We start from the raw sequence: 12,865 nt of genomic DNA, 5'->3' as shown, positions 1-12,865 counted from the left end.
CTCCATCACTCCAGTATCCCTGTCACCTTACCCCTATACATATCTACCTCCATCACTCCAGTATCCCTGTCCCCTATACATATCTACCTCCATCACTCCAGTATCCCTGTCACCTTACCCCTATACATATCTACCTCCATCACTCCAGTATCCCTGTCCCCTATACATATCTACCTCCATCACTCCAGTATCCATGTCCCCTATATATATCTACCTCCATCACTCCAGTATCCCTGTCCCCTATATATATCTACCTCCATCACTCCAGTATCCCTGTCAACTTACCCCTATACATATCTACCTCCATCACTCCAGTATCCCTGTCACCTTACTCCTGTACACATCTACCTCCATCACTCCAGTATCCCTGTCACCTTACCCCTATACATATCTACATCCATCACTCCAGTATCCCTGTCACCTTACCCCTATACATATCTACCTCCATCACTCCAGTATCCCTGTCACCTTACCCCTATACATATCTACCTCCATCACTCCAGTATTCCTGTCACCTTACCCCTATACATATCTACCTCCATCACTCCAGTATCCCTGTCACCTTACTCCTATACATATCTACCTCCATCACTCCAATATCCCTGTCACCTTACTCCTATACATATCTACCTCCATCACTACAGTATCCCTGTCCCCTTACCCCTATACATATCTACCTCCATCACTCCAGTATCCCTGTCACCTTACTCCTATACACATCTACCTCCATCACTCCAGTATCCCTGTCACCTTACCCCTATACATATCTACCTCCATCACTCCAGTATCCCTGTCACCTTCCCTATACATATCTACCTCCATCACTCCAGTATCCCTGTCCCCTATACATATCTACCTCCATCACTCCAGTATCCCTGTCCCCTATACACATCTACATCCATCACTCCAGTATCCCTGTCCCCTATATATATCTACCTCCATCACTCCAGTATCCCTGTCCCCTATACACATCTACATCCATCACTCCAGTATCCCTGTCACCTTCCCCTATACATATCTAACTCCATCACTCCAGTATCCCTGTCACCTTACCCCTATACACATCTACCTCCATCACTCAAGTATCCCTGTCACCTTACCCCTATACATATCTACCTCCATCACTCCAGTGTCCCTGTCTCCTATACATATCTACCTCCATCACTCCAGTATCCCTGTCACCTTACCCCTATACATATCTACCTCCATCACTCCAGTATCCCTGTCCCCTATACATATCTACCTCCATCACTCCAGTATCCCTGTCCCCTATATATATCTACCTCCATCACTCCAGTATCCCTGTCCCCTATACACATCTACCTCCATCACTCCAGTATCCCTGTCCCCTATATATATCTACCTCCATCACTCCAGTATCCCTGTCCCCTATACACATCTACATCCATCACTCCAGTATCCCTGTCACCTTACTCCTATACATATCTACCTCCATCACTCCAGCATCCCTGTCACCTTACCCCTATACATATCTACCTCCATCACTCCAGTATCCCTGTCACCTTACCCCTATACATATCTACCTCCATCACTCCAGTATCCCTGTCACCTTACTCCTATACATATCTACCTCCATCACTCCAATATCCCTGTCACCTTACTCCTATACATATCTACCTCCATCACTACAGTATCCCTGTCCCCTTACCCCTATACATATCTACCTCCATCACTCCAGTATCCCTGTCACCTTACTCCTATACACATCTACCTCCATCACTCCAGTATCCCTGTCACCTTACCCCTATACATATCTACCTCCATCACTCCAGTATCCCTGTCACCTTCCCCTATACATATCTACCTCCATCACTCCAGTATCCCTGTCACCTTACCCCTATACATATCTACCTCCATCACTCCAGTATCCCTGTCACCTTACCCCTATACATATCTACCTCCATCACTCCAGTATCCCTGTCCCCTATACACATCTACCTCCATCACTCCAGTATCCCTGTCCCCTATACACATCTACATCCATCATTCCAGTATCCCTGTCACCTTCACCTATACATATCTACCTCCATCACTCCAGTGTCCCTGTCTCCTATACATATCTACCTCCATCACTCCAGTATCCCTGTCACCTTCACCTATACATATCTACCTCCATCACTCCAGTGTCCCTGTCTCCTATACATATCTACCTCCATCACTCCAGTATCCCTGTCCCCTATATATATCTACCTCCATCACTCCAGTATCCCTGTCCTCTTACCCCTATACATATCTACCTCCATCACTCCAGTATCCCTGTCCCCTATATATATCTACCTCCATCACTCCAATATCCCTGTCCCCTATACACATCTACATCCATCACTCCAGTATCCCTGTCCTCTTACCCCTCTACATATCTACCACCATCACTCCAGTATCCCTGTCCGCTTACCCCTATACATATCTACCTCCATCACTCCAGCATCCCTGTCACCTTACTCCTATACATATCTACCTCCATCACTCCAGTATCCCTGTCACCTTACACCTATACATATCTACCTCCATCACTCCAGTATCCCTGTCACCTTACTCTTATACATATCTACCTCCATCACTCCAGTATCCCTGTCACCTTCCCCTATACATATCTACCTCCATCACTCCAGTATCCCTGTCTCCTATACATATCTACCTCCATCACTCCAGTATCCCTGTCCCCTATACACATCTACCTCCATCACTCCAGTATCCCCGTCACCTTACCCCTATACATATCTACCTCCATCACACCAGTATCCCTGTAACCTTACTCCAATACATATCTACCTCCATCACTCCAGCATCCCTGTCACCTTACCCCTATACATATCTACCTCCATCACTCCAGCATCCCTGTCACCTTACCCCTATACATATCTACCTCCATCACTCCAGCATCCCTGTCACCTTCCCCTATACATATCTACCTCCATCACTCCAGTATCCCTGTCTCCTATACATATCTACCTCCATCACTCCAGTATCCCTGTCCCCTATACACATCTACCTCCATCACTCCAGTATCCCTGTCACCTTACCCCTATACATATCTACCTCCATCACTCCAGTATCCCTGTCCCCTATAAATATCTACCTCCATCACTCCAGTATCCCTGTCCCCTATATATATCTACCTCCATCACTCCAGTATCCCTGTCCCCTATACATATCTACCTCCATCACTCCAGTATCCCTGTCACCTTACCCCTATACATATCTACCTCCATCACTCCAGTATCCCTGTCCCCTATACATATCTACCTCCATCACTCCAGTATCCCTGTCACCTTACCCCTATACATATCTACCTCCATCACTCCAGTATCCCTGTCCCCTATACATATCTACCTCCATCACTCCAGTATCCCTGTCCCCTATACATATCTACCTCCATCACTCCAGTATCCCTGTCCCCTATACATATCTACCTCCATCACTCCAGTATCCCTGTCCCCTATACATATCTACCTCCATCACTCCAGTATCCCTGTCACCTTACCCCTATACATATCTACCTCCATCACTCCAGTATCCCTGTCCCCTATACATATCTACCTCCATCACTCCAGTATCCATGTCCCCTATATATATCTACCTCCATCACTCCAGTATCCCTGTCCCCTATATATATCTACCTCCATCACTCCAGTATCCCTGTCAACTTACCCCTATACATATCTACCTCCATCACTCCAGTATCCCTGTCACCTTACTCCTGTACACATCTACCTCCATCACTCCAGTATCCCTGTCACCTTACCCCTATACATATCTACATCCATCACTCCAGTATCCCTGTCACCTTACCCCTATACATATCTACCTCCATCACTCCAGTATCCCTGTCACCTTACCCCTATACATATCTACCTCCATCACTCCAGTATCCCTGTCCCCTTACCCCTATACATATCTACCTCCATCACTCCAGTATCCCTGTCTCCTATACATATCTACCTCCATCACTCCAGTATCCCTGTCCCCTATACACATCTACCTCCATCACTCCAGTATCCCTGTCTCCTATACATATCTACCTCCATCACTCCAGTATCCCTGTCCCCTATACAGATCTACCTCCATCACTCCAGTATCCCTGTCACCTTCCCCTATACATATCTACCTCCATCACTCCCACTATACATATCTACCTCCATCACTCCAGTATCCCTGTCTCCTATACATATCTACCTCCATCACTCCAGTATCCCTGTCTCCTATACATATCTACCTCCATCACTCCAGTATCCCCGTCACCTTACCCCTATACATATCTACCTCCATCACTCCAGTATCCCTGTCCCCTATATATATCTACCTCCATCACTCCAGTGTCCCTGTCTCCTATACATATCTACCTCCATCACTCCAGTGTCCCTGTCCCCTATATATATCTACCTCCATCACTCCAGTATCCCTGTCCCCTATACACATCTACATCCATCACTCCAGTATCCCTGTCCCCTATATATATCTACCTCCATCACTCCAGTATCCCTGTCCCCTATACACATCTACATCCATCACTCCAGTATCCCTGTCACCTTACTCCTATACACATCTACCTCCATCACTCCAGTATCCCTGTCACCTTACCCCTATACATATCTACCTCCATCACTCCAGTATCCCTGTCACCTTACCCCTATACATATCTACCTTCATCACTCCAGTATCCCTGTCCCCTTACCCCTATACATATCTACCTCCATCACTCCAGTATCCCTGTCACCTTACCCCTATACATATCTACCTCCATCACTCCAGTATCCCTGTCCCCTATACATATCTACCTCCATCACTCCAGTATCCCTGTCCCCTTACCCCTATACCTATCTACCTCCATCACTCCAGTATCCCTGTCTCCTATACATATCTACCTCCATCACTACAGTATCCCTGTTCCCTATACATATCTACCTCCATCACTCCAGTATCCCTGTCTCCTATACATATCTACCTCCATCACTCCATTATCCCTGTAAATATGGTATTGGAACTGACTTTTTCAATATTTCCTGTATACAGTATGCTTAATTACTTTATTATGTATTTCATATCTCTTGTTCTTATTGTGTGTTTTTTTCGAGTAATACATTGCTGTTGATTATTGCATTGTTGGGTTTTTGAGTTGGCAAGAAAGGCATTTCACTGTACTTGTGCATGTGACATTAAAACTTGCAACTTGAAATATCAGTGCCGCCTGATTGTACCTACAGCCAAGGCTGTCCAAGCTGGCCATGAGAGGCTGTCCAAGCTGGCCATGAGAGGCTTTCCAAGCTGGCCATGAGAGGCTGTCCAAGCTGGCCAAGAGAGGCTGTCCAAGCTGGCCATGAGAGGCTGTCCAAGCGGCCATGAGAGGCTGTCCAAGCTGGCCATGAGAGGCTGTCCAAGCGGCCATGAGAGGCTGTCCAAGCTGGCCATGAGAGGCTGTCCAAGCTGGCCAAGAGAGGCTGTCCAAGCTGGCCAAGAGAGGCTGTCCAAGCTGGCCATGAGAGGCTGTCCAAGCTGGCCATGAGAGGCTGTCCAAGCTGGCCATGAGAGGCTGTCCAAGCTGGCCAAGAGAGGCTGTCCAAGCTGGCCAAGAGAGGTTGTCCAAGCTGGCCATGAGAGGTTGTCCAAGCTGGCCATGAGAGGCTGTCCAAGCTGGCCATGAGAGGCTGTCCAAGCTGACCAAGAGAGGCTGTCCAAGCTGGCCATGAGAGGCTGTCCAAGCTGGCCATGAGAGGCTGTCCAAGCTGGCCAAGAGAGGCTGTCCAAGCTGGCCAAGAGAGGTTGTCCAAGCTGGCCATGAGAGGTTGTCCAAGCTGGCCATGAGAGGCTGTCCAAGCTGGCCATGAGAGGCTGTCCAAGCTGACCAAGAGAGGCTGTCCAAGCTGGCCATGAGAGGCTGTCCAAGCTGGCCATGAGAGGCTGTCCAAGCTGGCCAAGAGAGGCTGTCCAAGCTGGCCAAGAGAGGCTGTCCAAGCTGGCCATGAGAGGTTGTCCAAGCTGGCCATGAGAGGCTGTCCAAGCTGGCCATGAGAGGCTGTCCAAGCTGACCAAGAGAGGCTGTCCAAGCTGGCCATGAGAGGCTGTCCAAGCTGGTCACAAGAGGCTGTCCAAGCTGGCCATGAGAGGCTGTCCAAGCTGGCCATGAGAGGCTGTCCAAGCTGGAATTTAAGAAGCTGGTCGGCTGCTCCAGTCAAATGAGAAAGTAGCAGTCAAATGAGAAAGTAGCAGTCAAATGAGAAAGTAGCAGTCAAATGAGAAAGTAGCAGTCAAATGAGAAAGTCACTCTGGCCTCCTGACACAACAACAACATCTGTTGTATTTGGCACATAGGAAAACACAGCATCATCAACAACATCACAGCAGCTCCCCTTAAACAACTTCACACCAGCTTCCCCTTACACAACATCACACCAGCTTCCCCTTACACAACATCACACCAGCTTCCCCTTACACAACATCACACCAGCTCCCCCTTACACAGCATCACAGCAGCTCCCTCTTACACAACATCACACCAGCTCCCCCTTACACAACATCACAGCAGCTCCCCTTAAACAACTTCACACCAGCTTCCCCTTACACAACATCACACCAGCTTCCCCTTACACAACATCACACCAGCTTCCCCTTACACAACATCACACCAGCTTCCCATTACACAACATCACACCAGCCTCCCCTTAAACAACATCACACCAGCTTCCCATTACACAACATCACACCAGCTCCCCTTAAACAACATCACACCAGCTTCCCCTTAAACAACATCACACCAGCTTCCCCTTACACAACATCACACCAGCTTCCCATTACACAACATCACACCAGCTTCCCCTTAAACAACATCACACCAGCTTCCCATTACACAACATCACGCCAGCTCCCCTTAAACAACATCACACCAGCTTCTCCTTAAAGAACATCACACCAGCTTCCCATTACACAACATCACACCAGCTTCCCTTTAAACAACATCACACCAGCTTCCCATTACACAACATCACACCAGCTCCCCTTAAACAACATCACACCAGCTTCCCCTTAAACAACATCACACCAGCTTCCCCTTACACAACATCACACCAGCTTCCCCTTAAACAACATCACACCAGCTTCCCCTTAAACAACATCACACCAGCTTCCCATTACACAACATCACACCAGCTTCCCATTACACAACATCACACCAGCTCCCCTTAAACAACATCACACCAGCTTCCCCTTAAACAACATCACACCAGCTTCCCCTTACACAACATCACACCAGCTTCCCCTTAAACAACATCACACCAGCTTCCCCTTAAACAACATCACACCAGGTTCCCCTTACACAACATCACACCAGCTTCCCATTACACAACATCACACCAGCTTCCCATTACACAACATCACACCAGCTTTCCTTTAAACAACATCACACCAGCTTCCCCTTAAACAACATCACACCAGCTTCCCATTACACAACATCACACCAGCTTTCCTTTAAACAACATCACACCAGCTTCCCCTTAAACAACATCACACCAGCTTCCCCTTAAATAACATCACACCAGCTTCGCCCTTACACAACATCACACCAGCTTCCCCTTAAACAACATCACACCAGCTTCCCCTTAAACAACATCACACCAGCTTCCCCTTACACAACATCACACCAGCTTCCCATTACACAACATCACACCAGCTTTCCTTTAAACAACATCACACCAGCTTCCCCTTAAACAACATCACACCAGCTTCCCCTTAAACAACATCACACCAGCTTCCCATTACACAACATCACACCAGCTTCCCCTTACACAACATCACACCAGCTTCCCCTTAAACAACATCACACCAGCTTCCCATTACACAACATCACACCAGCTTCCCCTTACACAACATCACACCAGCTTCCCATTACACAACATCACACCAGCTTCCCCTTACACAACATCACACCTGCTTCCCATTACACAACATCACACCAGCTTCCCCTTAAACAACATCACACCAGCTTCCCCTTACACAACATCACACCAGCTTCCCATTACACAACATCACACCAGCTTCCCCTTAAACAACATCACACCAGCTTCCCCTTAAACAACATCACACCAGCTTCCCCCTTTTTTTTACCTTTATTTAACCAGGCAAGTCAGTTAAGATCATATTCTTATTTTCAATGACGGCCTGGGAACAGTGGGTTAACTGCCTGTTCAGGGGCAGAACGACATATTTGTACCTTGTCAGCTCGGGGGTTTGAATTCGCAACCTTCCGGTTACTAGTCCAACGCTTCCCCTTAAACAACATCACACCAGCTTCCCCTTAAACAACATCACACCAGCTTCCCCTTAAACAACATCACACCAGCTTCCCCTTAAACAACATCACACCAGCTTCCCCTTACACAACATCACACCAGCTTCCCCTTAAACAACAATGTGTGCAGTTGGTGAGACTACCTGTCTCACCTCGCTGGCTATCAGGCTGACAATTTGGTAATGTCTAGGAATGTACAAATGTTTGTATGAACAGCAACCATTCACAACATGGGCAACAAACTCCCATTACATCTGACTCGTGTAGAATAGAAAATGGGTCATGGTTGCAGGGTACCAGAGTGCTAGGTTCTATTTTGTTGGTAGAACTGGCAGCCTCGCCTTAACAGTAAAGGTGAGAATGTCCTGGCCAATGGCAGAATTCTGTCACATAGAATGAGAGACAGAGTGATCAGCACATTGCAGAGCAGGGAGTTTCCCCTACAGCCTCACGCCAGTCTAGTGCTGCAGTACTTGCATCCGTCTGATAACGAAGAGTGTTGTCCTGGATGTAGGATGATGTTCCTTCTTTGGTGACAGAAGTCTCCAAGACAACACATGGGTCTTGTCACAACTTCATCAGAGTCACTGTCTTAGTCTGCGTGTCCGTGTCCATCTGAGCTCCAGTCCGGCCAGTTTGACCAAACTCCAAAGCCTGCAGCACGAGTGTCCAATTTTCCATTGGCTTTCCAGGAAGTTGTCCTCAGTGTCCGTGGCCAGCGGGACCTTCTGCCTCTGTAGGTCTAGAAGGAGGCTCTGGCTAACCCCCTAACTGTCACATCATCACTGTTGAGCATGTTCAGCTGGTGAGTCAGTCTGGCACAAGTGTAAATCCACTGAAATTTCGGTACACCTAAACCACAAATCTCTTCGGCTAAGGAAGATAATGTCACCTGTGGTGTGTGTGTTGAAGCATTGCCACTTCCTCACCACTTGAACAGTTCAGTTCAATTACTTTTCACCCCAGAACCTTCTGTGGGAGAGGCACACATGCAGGCAGATGTTCCATCTTTGCTAAGGCCACCTCTCTCACAGCTTCTAGCTTCATGACCCCAGGCAGAAGAGAAAGGCCACCTCTCCCACAGCTTCTAGCTTCATGACCCCAGGCAGAAGGGAAAGGCCACCTCTCCCACAGCTTCTAGCTTCATGACCCCAGGCAGAAGGGAAAGGCCACCTCTCCCACAGCTTCTAGCTCATGACCCCAGGCAGAAGAGAAAGGCCACCTCTCCCACAGCTTCTAGCTTCATGACCCCAGGCAGAAGGGAAAGGCCACCTCTCCCACAGCTTCTAGCTTCATGACCCCAGGCAGAAGGGAAAGGCCACCTCTCCCACAGCTTCTAGCTTCATGACCCCAGGCAGAAGAGAAAGGCCACCTCTCCCACAGCTTCTAGCTTCATGACCCCAGGCAGAAGGGAAAGGCCACCTCTCCCACAGCTTCTAGCTTCATGACCCCAGGCAGAAGAGAAAGGCCAATCATTTCCCTCCTGGTTGGAGACTCATGGACGAGCTCCTCTACTTGTTTCCCCCCACTCGCCAGCAACATTAAACTTATGTCCAAGATAGCTGTATGTTTTGTGACAAGAGTACACTCTGATTGGTTTATTCATTAGTGTAAATGTTGGGGCTTATCAGTTTTAGATTTGTCTCCAGTGTGCTGTGTCTTTTACTTTCAGCACAGAACATTTCAAAAAGTTATCTTGTCTTTAATAACATGTTCCTCTCTGGAGGAGATCTGAGTGTCATCAACATACCTCTCCCTGTACTGGCTTCAGTGACCACACACACACACACACACACACACACACACACACACACACACACACACACACACACACACACACACACACACACACACACACACACACACACACACACACACACACACACACACACACACACACACACACACACACACACACACACACACACACACACACACACACACACACACACACAAAGTCAGGAACAAATACCTGCACACTGCAGACCCTGTTCCCCAACCCCATGTTAGGAACATTAGGTACATTCATTTCCAAGTATTAATGGCATATCCATTAGTAATAAGGGGGTAATCATACAGCAAATGTAGGCTAATTGCTAAGCATTCAATAATAATAGCTCTCAGGCTAGGCTAAACATTGGTATACCGGCATAGTTGCTTATCACACTGTAGCTAATTAGCCTTATCACGCTGACATTAGCCATTCAAGGCTAATTTAACCGAAGCCAACCGTGAATCTGCATATCACAGAGTAGCTAATTGCTAATGGAAGAGGGGATAACCATTCAGGGCAAATTGTGCATTGACTTAGCAACAGAGAAGCTAATTGTGAATCAAACAGAAACTCAGAAACCATTCAGAGTGAATTCTACATGGGGTTAGCATTCAACGCCAATTGACCATCTGTGTGTTGGCTGTATGTTCTGTTAGTAGACCTTGAAGCCTGAGCAAGAACGCATTCCAAATGGCGCCCTATTTCCTACCTGGTTCACTATGTTAGACCAGGGCTCTGTGCACTATGCAGGGAATAGGGCCCAGCTGGACAAAGGTAGTACACTATAATGGGAAGGGGATGCCATTTGGAACACAGGCCAGAGCCCGTGTCCACAAAGCATCTCAGAATGGGTCTAGGAATCCTGTTAAAACCAGTTTTAAGACAACAACAAAAAACTCCACAAGGGTTTTAGTCAGAGTAGGTTTTTTTGTACTTTTACCTCTTTTTCTCCTCAATTGGTACTTTACAATCTTGTCCCGTTGCTGCAACTCCCCTACAGACTCGGGAGAGGCGAAGGTCGAGAGACATGCCGTCTCCAGAAACACGACCCCGCCAAGCCACACAGCTCGCTTAACCCGGAAGCCAGTCACACAGCTCGCTTAACCCGGAAGCCAGCCACACAGCTCGCTTAACCCGGAAGCCAGTCACACAGCTCGCTTAACCCGGAAGCCAGTCACACAGCTCGCTTAACCCGGAAGCCAGTCACACAGCTCGCTTAACCCGGAAGCCAGCCACACAGCTCGCTTAACCCGGAAGCCAGCCACACAGCTCACTTAACCCGGAAGCCAGCCACACAGCTCGCTTAACCCGGAAGCCAGCCACACAGCTCACTTAACCCGGAAGCCAGCCACACAGCTCACTTAACCCGGAAGCCAGCCACACAGCTCGCTTAACCCGGAAGCCAGCCACACAGCTCGCTTAACCCGGAAGCCAGCCACACAGCTCACTTAACCTAGAAGGCGACCAACGTCAGCTTGCAGGAAATCCCAGCTGGCCAATCCCTCCCCTAACCCAGGCAATGCTGGGCCAATCCCTCCCCTAACCCAGGCAATGCTGGGCCAATCCCTCCCCTAACCCAGGCAATGCTGGGCCAATCCCTCCCCTAACCCAGGCAATGCTGGGCCAATCCCTCCCCTAACCCAGGCAATGCTGGGCCAATCCCTCCCCTAACCCAGGCAATGCTGGGCCAATCCCTCCCCTAACCCAGGCAATGCTGGGCCAATCCCTCCCCTAACCCAGGCAATGCTGGGCCAATTGTTTGCCGCATCATGGGTCTCGCGGTCACGGCCGGCTTTGACACAGCCTGCGATTGAACCCGGGGCTGTAGTGACGTCTCAAGCACTGAGATGGCTGTCAGAATAGGTTTTAAGTCACTGCCCAAACTCTGAACCGGGAGTAAATTCAACTCATAAAAGTTTATCTCAGCTGCTAATCACGACAGTTTGAGGTACTACAAAGGAAAGATAGTAATGACGCTCATTGACATTGTTGCAAATGATGGGGAATTACCAATTGCAATGAGGCATCACCAGCTGTGAATTCTATAGCATGCTTCAGACAACCAATGTGAATGTGACTGTACATCAAATGTTGCATTGGCAAAATGTTTGGTATAATTTTCGCCTGACACGATCACTTTGCCGTCTCTTAATTATCACCTAATATGTTGGCTGAAATTTGACAATATTACCGTTATATCAACACACTCGTCACTCCTGTTTAACAACTCTAAATATCTTTGGCACAGTAGGCATCAAGTCACTTGCCGATAATGTTGCATACAACGTTTGTAACATAAGATTCCTTCAATTGCCGAATTTATGCACAATTTAGGTATATTTTTAAACAATGTGATATTACGCTCCAAATGGATACCTTGTAATAAAATAACGTAGGAAATTAAATCATCATAAGAAAAACATGTTTATTTATTAGCCTCGTGGTATTTAGGGAAATCATGTGAAACAAGCCTCAAGCCTCAAGTCTTTGTCAAATGCAAGAGATGCTTCTACATGTAGGTCAAGATTATTTATGGATTGATCATATAGAAATATCAAAACATTATTTGAACAACTCCAAACCAATTTTTTGCTGCTCAGCAACGACATCACATTAGTCATCTAACAGACTCCCATCCAGAGACACACAGAAGCAACCAGGGTCAACGGCCTGTTCAGATCTCCCACAAGGTCAAAAACAGGGACCTGAACCAGTGATCCATCAGCCACCGGCCCAAGCTCCCAACCGTCAGCCCTTCCAACAGCCAGCCCTGCCAACCGTCCGCCCTC

This window comes from Oncorhynchus gorbuscha, linkage group LG09 (assembly GCF_021184085.1).
Source record: "Oncorhynchus gorbuscha isolate QuinsamMale2020 ecotype Even-year linkage group LG09, OgorEven_v1.0, whole genome shotgun sequence".
Classification (NCBI taxonomy): domain Eukaryota; kingdom Metazoa; phylum Chordata; class Actinopteri; order Salmoniformes; family Salmonidae; genus Oncorhynchus; species Oncorhynchus gorbuscha.
This window is presented reverse-complemented; position numbering follows the sequence as displayed.